This window comes from Euprymna scolopes, chromosome 21, assembly GCF_053919585.1.
Source record: "Euprymna scolopes isolate OS-2025 chromosome 21, ASM5391958v1, whole genome shotgun sequence".
NCBI lineage: Eukaryota > Metazoa > Mollusca > Cephalopoda > Sepiida > Sepiolidae > Euprymna > Euprymna scolopes.
The window spans coordinates 89,711,588-89,721,167 of record NC_136502.1 but is presented as its reverse complement, the minus strand read 5'-3'; the positions used below and the strand labels follow the sequence as shown (position 1 = coordinate 89,721,167).

At 29.0% G+C, this 9,580-nt stretch overlaps 1 non-coding gene across 1 annotated transcript; it reads left to right on the top strand.

The window, feature by feature from the left end:
- The first annotated feature begins 7,727 nt into the window (after positions 1–7,727).
- Positions 7,728–7,891, top strand: LOC145243167 (U1 spliceosomal RNA). Its single transcript, XR_013862849.1, has one exon. It is a non-coding gene; the product is annotated as a U1 spliceosomal RNA (small nuclear RNA).
- The last annotated feature ends 1,689 nt before the right edge of the window (positions 7,892–9,580 follow it).

The following is a 9,580-nucleotide window of genomic DNA, read 5'->3' as shown; positions in this document are numbered from 1 at the left end:
CACAGGAGACGTATTGGTCTGTACTTAGGGGGAGATGACTGTTCACCTGAATTCTTAAATAGAGGGCATACTAATGAGGTTTTCCAGGGTGTTGGAAAGCACTTCTCCTTAAGGCGACGCTTAAACAGTTTTGTAAGTTCTGGTTGGAGTTTTTTCAGCACTATAACGGGAATGTTTTGACTTATTTGTTGTTTCATCAAAGACTTCTGCATACAAAATCCGATCCCGCATTTTGCTAATTCTTTCCCTCTGATGAGAAGGAGAGTATTTCTTCGAAACTCCGCGGATTAAGGACTATCCATTTATCTAGTGTTTCCTTTTCAGATTAAATATGTTTTTAACTCATTTCAAAGTGTTTTTTAACATATTTCATTAACTGTTTGCTCAAATATATATATATATATATATATATATATATATATATATATATATATATATATATATATATATATAGTAAGTTATATATATATATATATATATATATATATATATATATATATATAGTAAGTTATAAAATATATATGGCGATTAAGCTTAATCGCCATATATATTTTATAACTTACTAACTAGCTCTACCTAAGTATTGAGCACTTTTGAAGTAAATACTTAAAGTTATCGCATAAATTTATACTTTCGTATATTAATTTTATGTGTGTAAATTAAGTATATATATATATATATATGTATATATATATATGATGAAAATAATGGAAATAGTATTCCGACAAAATAGAGAAATAAAAAGGAACAAACCGTATTATGTGTTCATCAACGTTTCGTCTTTATTTCATCCAGAGGAAGTCTCGAAATAAAGACGAAACGTTGATGAACACATAATACGGTTTGTTCCTTTTTATTTCTCTCTCTCTCTCTCTCTCTCTCTCTCTCTATATATATATATATATATATATATATATATATATATATATATATATATTTAAAAGAGTGTAGCCATCAACAATTGAGGGTTTTTTTTAAAAGGTTTTCATCATATTTTTATTTTAAAATATTTTTATAACGCATTTCAAGCTTAGGGTGTGCTCTCTTCAGATGTTTTCGTAAAAAGTTTTTCTTTAAAATAGGAGTTTGTAGAGTTACCTCCGCTGATATTAAATATGTTTTTCAGAGTGATGCGTGTGTTCAGACATTCTGACTCCAACTGTAAGTGTTCAAATGTCCGGTCAAAGTTATTTTCAAAGAGTGTTTTTTAGTCCATATGGTGAAGGTTTTTATGGGTTTTTTAGGGTTCTTTTTAAAGACTTTCTTTCCCCATGTATAGCATCCACTCACACACAATCACACACGCATACATATACATTCATGTACATGTACACATGCACACGCACACGTACGCAGGCACACACACATACACACACGTACATACATAGAAATATATGTAGGAGCATACATATATACATACCCACCTACACACTCAGCAGTCATCTAAGTACCTTTTCCATGATTCTACAAACAGTATTTTAGTGCTGTGGCCAAATTTTTGTTCTATTTTTTTATATAAGGTTTCTTCTAGGTAGGCTAATGTAAGGGTTGCGTAAGTCGGTGCCATTTTCGTTCCCATTGCTGTACCTAGTGTTTGGATGTAGTTGGTATTGTTGAATTCGAAGAAATTATTATTTAGAATTATGTCTATACTATCGATAATGAATTGCTTTGTGAATCTGGGATGCAGTGTTTGTGCGTGTCTGTTGATCCAAAATATTATTGCTTCTTTTCCTAATTCATGGGGTATATTACTATATAAACTGCTAACGTCAAATGTAACTAATAGTGTCCCGTTTTCTACTGTATGTGGTAAGGTAGTAAGAAAATGGATGTCGTCCCTTATGTAACTCTTAACTTGATCTGTGAAAGGTTGTAATAAGATGTCTATTAAGTTGCTAAGTCTGTTTGTTGGACAGGCTGGTCCTGCTACAATGGGTCTAAATGTAAGGTCACTAGGGTTTGGAGCGCTAATATATTCTGAGTTTTGTGTATCGATGGCAAGTTTTATTGTGCCAGATTTGTGTATTTTAGGCAGTCCGTAGAAGTTGTTGGTCTTTGTAATCAAATTTGTGATATATATATATATATATATATATATATATATATATATATATATATATATATATATATATATATATTTATATATATATATATATATATGTATATACGAGGTACGTTGAAAAAATAATGCCTCCTATTTTTTTGGCTTGAATGGATCAGAGAGTATTGCTAATTGCATTGTTATGATGAATAAACTTATGCATTCATGGCCTGAAAATTTAAGACCCTAAGAAATCAACCCTTGTCATAGACGTGCGTCAAAAGCAGAGATGCATCATTGAATTTCTCTATGCAAAAAAATATTTTACCGGATCAACATCCACCACCACCTATTGACTGTTTCTGAAGTCGATGCAATTGATCTCAGCGCAAATGGGTTCGTCGATTTCAGATATGAGTAAAAAAGCGCCGTGTGCATTGAGAATGGTGGTTACGATGTTAAAAATTAAAGGTAAAAATGGTCGTTTGTTACAATGGTACCACTCCTGCTTTTGTAGCTGTTTAACTTTTTTTTTTAGTTAGAAAATGGGATACGTTGCAACGGCCCTCGTACGTTTATATACACTTGTCTGACCGGTAAAAATTCCAGGGAATAAAAAATATATTTAATCAGCAAATATGTTTTGATAAAGCGTATATATTTTCTGAACAGTGCCAAAAGTTATTTTTTTATTTTTTATTTTTTGGACAGAAAAATCAATAACACGCAACAAATATGAGTTTATCAACATTTCTCTGAAAATAGTGTCCATTGTATTTTACATATGGATCTGACCTAAATGAGATAAATAGATATATACTAATAAGTACTGGGAAAGTAATATTGTGCTACATAGTTCAATACAATTCTTAAAATCACATTGCAAGTAGCAATCTTTAATTTACTCCTTCAGCTCAGCACCTCTTAGCAGACAATAATTTCCCCTGTTTCTTTTTAATGCTTTCTTTTTTTACGTAAGGTGTGCTGACTTCTTTCGTCGATGAAGAACCGCTGCACGTCGAAATTACCATGAGTTCATTATCTCACACCAATACAACAATGATCATATATTATTATTTCCTCACTAGGAGTATTGACACAAGCCATCATCAAAGATTGCTCTTTGAGAACAAGTTGTGGTGTTCCCTGGAGTCTGAGTAACAAGCAGTCTCCCCAGATTTCTTGTACTCTCCACCTCTCTCGATAACCTTTGCAAAAGAATTTGTGTTATCGCAACAACAGCTTACCATTGATTTCTTGTTGGGGGCAACCATTGGTCTTCACTGTAATTTGGGTGGCAATAAGCCCCCCCCCACCACCCCAAGGTTCTAGTCCTCTTTGCTCCCAGCCAGTGGAGGTCTGGCTAGTGCTTTCTCTCTTTGGTCTTTCCACCTTCCTTGACCCTCATTATTTGGTGTGGTGCCTTTTTTTTGGTGATGCACACACACAAAAGGGGGGCGGTATTTGTCAATTATATAGTTTAAGTTTTCATGAATCCATGTGCTGTTCCTTTGTGTTTTGCATCTGTAGCCGTTTCTGTGTCCAGTCTGTGTGTAGTTTATGTGCGGTGTTAGTCTCCACATTCAAGGGGTTTCCTTAATATTTTTGCAGTTTTCATTATTGAAATTCCTTGTATCTTCTCTGCCATCCCTCTGATTCCAATCTCTCCCATTCTTTTTTCACAGTTTTTCAGTATCGTTTCTAGCACTCCTACTATTAGTGATGTTATATTTACCTTCTTCATTCTCCAGATCACTTCGAGCTCGTTGGCCAGTTCCGTGTATTTGCTATGCTTTTCAGTCTCCTTGATCTTCACTCTGTGGTCTGCTGGAACGGAAAAATCTACAATATGTCAGGACTTTCCTTCTTGTTAACTAGTATTATATCCGGTCTTCTTGATTATTATTATTATTATTATTATTATTATTATTATTATTATTATTATTATTATTATTATTATTATTATTATTATTATTAGCTCACAAGGAGCTGTCACAAACGTCATCAAAGATCTCACTGAATACAGCCTGTGGTTTTCCCTGGAAGCTGGGTGACAACAAGTCTCCCCAGATTTTCCAGTACTCTCCACCTATTTCGGTACCATTTGCAAATAAATTTGCATTATCGCAACAGCTGCTTGCCATTGATTTCTCGTTTGCAGTGGTCATTGGTCTTTACTGTAATTTGAGTGGCAATAAGCCTCCACAAGGTTTCAGTTCTTCTTCTTATTATTATTTATTATTATTTGTTATTTATTATTATTATTATTATTATTTTTATTATTTGTTATTTATTATTATTATTATTATTATTTTATTATTATTATTATTGTTATTATTATTTGTTATTTATTATTATTATTATTTGTTATTTATTATAATTATTTTTATTATTATTATTATTATTATTTGTTATTTATTATTATTATTTGTAATTTATTATTATTATTATTATTATTATTTGTTATTATTATTTATTAATATTATTATTTATTATTATTATTATTTGTTATTATTATTTATTATTATCACTAATGTTTATTATTACTATTATTATTATTATTTAATATTATTATTATTTATTATTATTATTATTATTATTTATTATTATTATTATTATTTTTATTACAATTATTTATTATCATTAATATTATAATTTATTATTATTTATTATTATTATTTGTTATTTATTATTATTTGTTATTTATTATTATTATTTATTATTTATTATTATTTGTTATTTATTATCATTATTTATTATTTATTATTATTTGTTATTTATTATTATTAGTTGTTATTATTATTTATTCTTATTTTTTATTATTATTTGTTAATATCATTATTTATTATTATTATTTATTATTTGTTATTATTATTATTATTATTTATTATTATTTATTATTTATTATTATTATTATTATTATTTTTATTATTTGTTATTTATTATTATTATTATTATTATTATTTATTATTATTATGATTTATTATTATTATTATTTATTTTTATTATTATATATTATTATTATTATTTGTTATTTATTATTATTATTATTTGTTATTTATTATTATTATTATTATTTGTTATTTATTATTATTTATTATTATTATGTATTATTATTTATTGTTATTGTTATTTAATCTTATTATTTATTATTTTAATTTATTATTATTATTATTATTATTATTATTTATTATTATTATTATTTATTATTATTTATTATTATTTATTATTATTTATTGTTATTTATTATCATTATTCATTAATATTTTTATTATTTATTATTATTATTTATCATTATTATTATCTATTATTATTATTTATTATTATTACTATTATTTATTATTAGTATTTATTATTATCATTTATTATTATTATTATTATTTTTTATTATTATAATTTATTATAATCATTATTTATTATTATTATTTATTATTATTATTTATTATAATTATTTATGATTTATTATTATTATTATTTATTATTATTATTTATTATTATTTTAATATATTATTACTATTATTTATTATTATTATTATTATTATTATTATTATTATTATTATTTATTATTATTATTTATTATTATTATTATTTTTATTATTATTATTATTATTATTATTATTATTATTATTATTATTATTATTATTTACGTACGAAAACATGACTACATTAAAGGGAGGCCACTCTCTTTTAAAGCCAAATTTTACGAATTTGATCTTTTTTGAAGCAGTTTGGCCTTCAAAAATTGAATTTGGCATTTTCAAAGTGTAACATAGAGACTAACTACGGAAGCAACAAACATAAAATTATAAGAATCAAACTGCATCAATTAATGTTTTTTTCCATAAGTCATATATCCTGCATATAACAGGTACTTAACCAAGTGAGATTTTAGCAGTTCATTTTAATAAGTTTTCGTTTAATAAGTTTTCGTTTAATAAGTTTAATAAGCTTTTGGAACATCTTGTACCTTAACAAGTACCAAATGGCTTATAGTAGAGAATTGCTTTAGTGTATGTTGTGGTTTCATAAGTGTCTGTAATAGTGGAAACAAAATATATTGAACAGCAAAGTAAATAAAACAAATGTGCGGATATATGTCAGTTTGACTGCCAAGTGCAAGACTCGAGCATAACTTGTTATATGCCGAGAAATATTGGCACAGTTTTGTAAGTGTAAGAGTTTGTTTTATTATCTGTAGGGTGGACACATCACAAGTCTGTGTTTACTAATAAGTAAAAAAAAATTTTTTTTTACCTTAAACTGTTTAATAAAAAAACACATTCTTTTTGCATTTTTTTTTTTTTTTTTTTTGACATGAAGGGATGGTGGAGATCCATTTTCTCCAATGGAGCGGGACAATTAAAAATCAGCGCTTTTTCGTTCCCCCCCCTAATTTTAATCTTTTTTTTCTGTTGATAATGTCAATTTGCAACTCGGGTTTTTCGCAGGAAAAAAAGGAAGAAATTGTGACTACCAAAGTGATATGAGTCAAAGAAACTGAGACAACTGTAAAGGAAGAAAAAAGTCGAAACTGAACCATTAAAGACCAGAAAAAGGTCGACATTTTATTCACCCCGCTTTTTTGGTTTGATTATTATTTTTTTTTTTCAAGTCAATGGTATGCTCCAGTTCTTATGAAAATTAATTCCAATTTTGATAATTCTTTGTTTCGCTACTCTTTCCCTCTCCCTATTTTTATTTTTTAAACTAACTAAACAATTTAACAAAATTTTATATAAAAAAAAAGGTAAACTAAACATTTACCTTAAGAAATATACTAATCCAGTGATATAGATAGCAGTAAAAAGACTTCTGACTGGCTAGCTATCACTGACATTATCATCCAAAAAGAAAACTCTTGGTTGGATTAAATATAAAATAAAGAAAAAAAATGAATTTGAAATAAAAAAAATATTTGGTTCTTGCCCAGAATTCCACCTATATTTGAAAAATAAAAATCTGCATTGTATACGTATCCGTGAGGAAACAAAGATATGTTACGGGAATCGCATGAATTGGTCGAATAGTTTTATTTTCAAATAACCCAAATTTTGTAAGTAACAAAAGAATGTTTATCTTCCACCATTTTGAAAACAGTCTTTAAAGAAAGGGAGATAATTCAATTCAAACTTGTGAGATTTATGTTTTTATGCCTATGAATTCCCATTAATTGCTTAAAAATAATTTTCTTTAGAGAATAAAACTACTCGATCAATTTAGGTGATTTTTGATACATATTTTTTGTTTTGTCACGGGTACATACGTTATCCAAAATTTTCTTCTGCACCACAACTAGATAGTTTTTGTTATGAACACAAAGTTTTAAAGCAAAGTGGTTAGTATGTGGAGTTGTGTAATATAAAAAAAGCTGGTGGCGCCCTGGAAAATTTCATACTTACCTGGCGTAGGGGTCAACAACTGGCTCGCGGCCCTCCATGGCACAGGCAACAAGATCAAGGTGTAGTGTCTGTTCCGGCAGATGCTGCAAGCAAAGACCATATGTGGGGGTAACTCCACATATCAGACCTTGGTCAATGTAGGGGCAACCCTTCATACCAATTGTCACTATCCAGCTCCCATTTTCCCACCCATCGGGAGATGGTCCCCTTTTCCTTCCCCACTCCCTCTCTCTCCACATTAAAAAAACGGCCTTGTGCCTAATTTGTTCAGTGGGGAAGCAAATAAATACACCTGGCACAGGGGTAGACGGTGATCATTCGGGCCGTTCTCCCAGAGCGAGGCCCTTCCATTGCACTACGGTTGGGTTGACCATTGCGATCGTCCCAAATGTGGATGACTTGGGTGCGATATTTCTAAGTGTGGGGTCTGTGTTCATGCTCACCCTGATAATTAAATCAAAATTTTCCTGTTATGTTATTTTTCCATGTAATCGTGTACTATGATGCTTATATATATAAAAACGACATCTAGTACACGATCGAAGAGTGATGGGATCGATAGTCGTCTGGTTCTTCTAAACTAGTTTCCGTCACCAAAATACAGCATTCATGTTTGGAATAACTTATTAAACTATCCCTAGATGGCTCGGACGTTTTTATTTAAGAAATGAATATATGTACACTATCATAAGGATTATTTCAAGAATCGAAATCAAGTAAGTGGAAGTAGGGGCTACTGGGAAATAAGAGCAAAAACAAGCTTGGGTTTATGGGTATGGACGGTGTTTACCAAGATAAGTACCATTTTTCTTGTATCAGGCTTGGGAAAAATAAATCTGATGAGTGGCAGAGGATCTTCCCCCCCCCCAAAAAAAATAGCTAGGATTTATACAACTAGATCAGAGATTTTGCTAACTGGAATAGGTTAACCTTAGTCTGGCAAACCTAAGCAGGGAACACGTACTGAAGACAGATGATGAAGAGAAGGTTCTGTCATGATTTTGCTATTGCCTATGACCTCACGCACCCACTTCAAGCCAACTACCACGTAGTCTTATATATTTAACCGAATACGATGTCCAGCATGTTAAAAATATACCTTTTGTTGTAAAAATCTAATGGATAAACATCTGAAGAAGTTGGTAGGGGCCAGGATATTTTTATGGAAACATGCATTGTAAAATTGCCAACTCATCAATGAAACAGCTGTAATGGAAAAAAATCCAGGAAATAACGAACGTTATAAAAAGAAAACGTGAGTCTTTGAATTTCCAAGTAAATTTTGCACTATATATATATATATATATATATATATATATATATATATATATATATATATATAGTTTCTTTGTTTAAATTTCATTCAGAAAAGACATCAATTTTCAGAAATTTATTATTTGAATAAATAATACATTTTATATTTTTTCCTTAACCCATGGATTTTCGATGTAGGCTTATCTCCTCAGAGGAAATGTCATTAGCAAATATTAGATCTAATTTAAAATATTAAGCACATGCAAAGAAAATGTATTTAGAAATTAAGTACATCTTGGGGGGTGCAAAGATAAAGAAAATAGATAAAATAAGAGTAGATACAATGAAATGATATGGATTTCTGGTATCCGGGTGACGTGGTAATCCTTGTATAGAATGGTATATTGTGGTCAGTGTCTGTTGAATAAATCCACATTTTAGGTAAATTCCAATCTATTATCAGGTATTTTATCCTTCGTGATGATCAGTTAAGTGTGTAAAGTCCATAGTATAATTCTCTTCATTTTTTGGTATAATCCCTTCATGAAGTGTCCGCTGGGAGTTATATTTCTTATGTAGATTAGAATTATATGTTGAAAACCCGCGTAATAATTTTGATAAAAGCTTAGGATAGCAGGAGAATTTTTCAAATTTTGTATTTTTAGGGTGGACTTGAAATATGGATACAATAAGATAAAGTCTTAATTATAGTAACTTAAGACTATAAAGTCTATCATATGTGTTGCACTTGGGCATTTTTTTTTTTGTTAACGTGATGTGAGGAGAAGAAAAGTTTTTTTTTAATATGAGGAATTTGAAATTTCTGTTTGTATTTAAGTGCTCGATCAGAAGAGAGAGAGAAAGAAAGAGAGAGAGAGAGAGA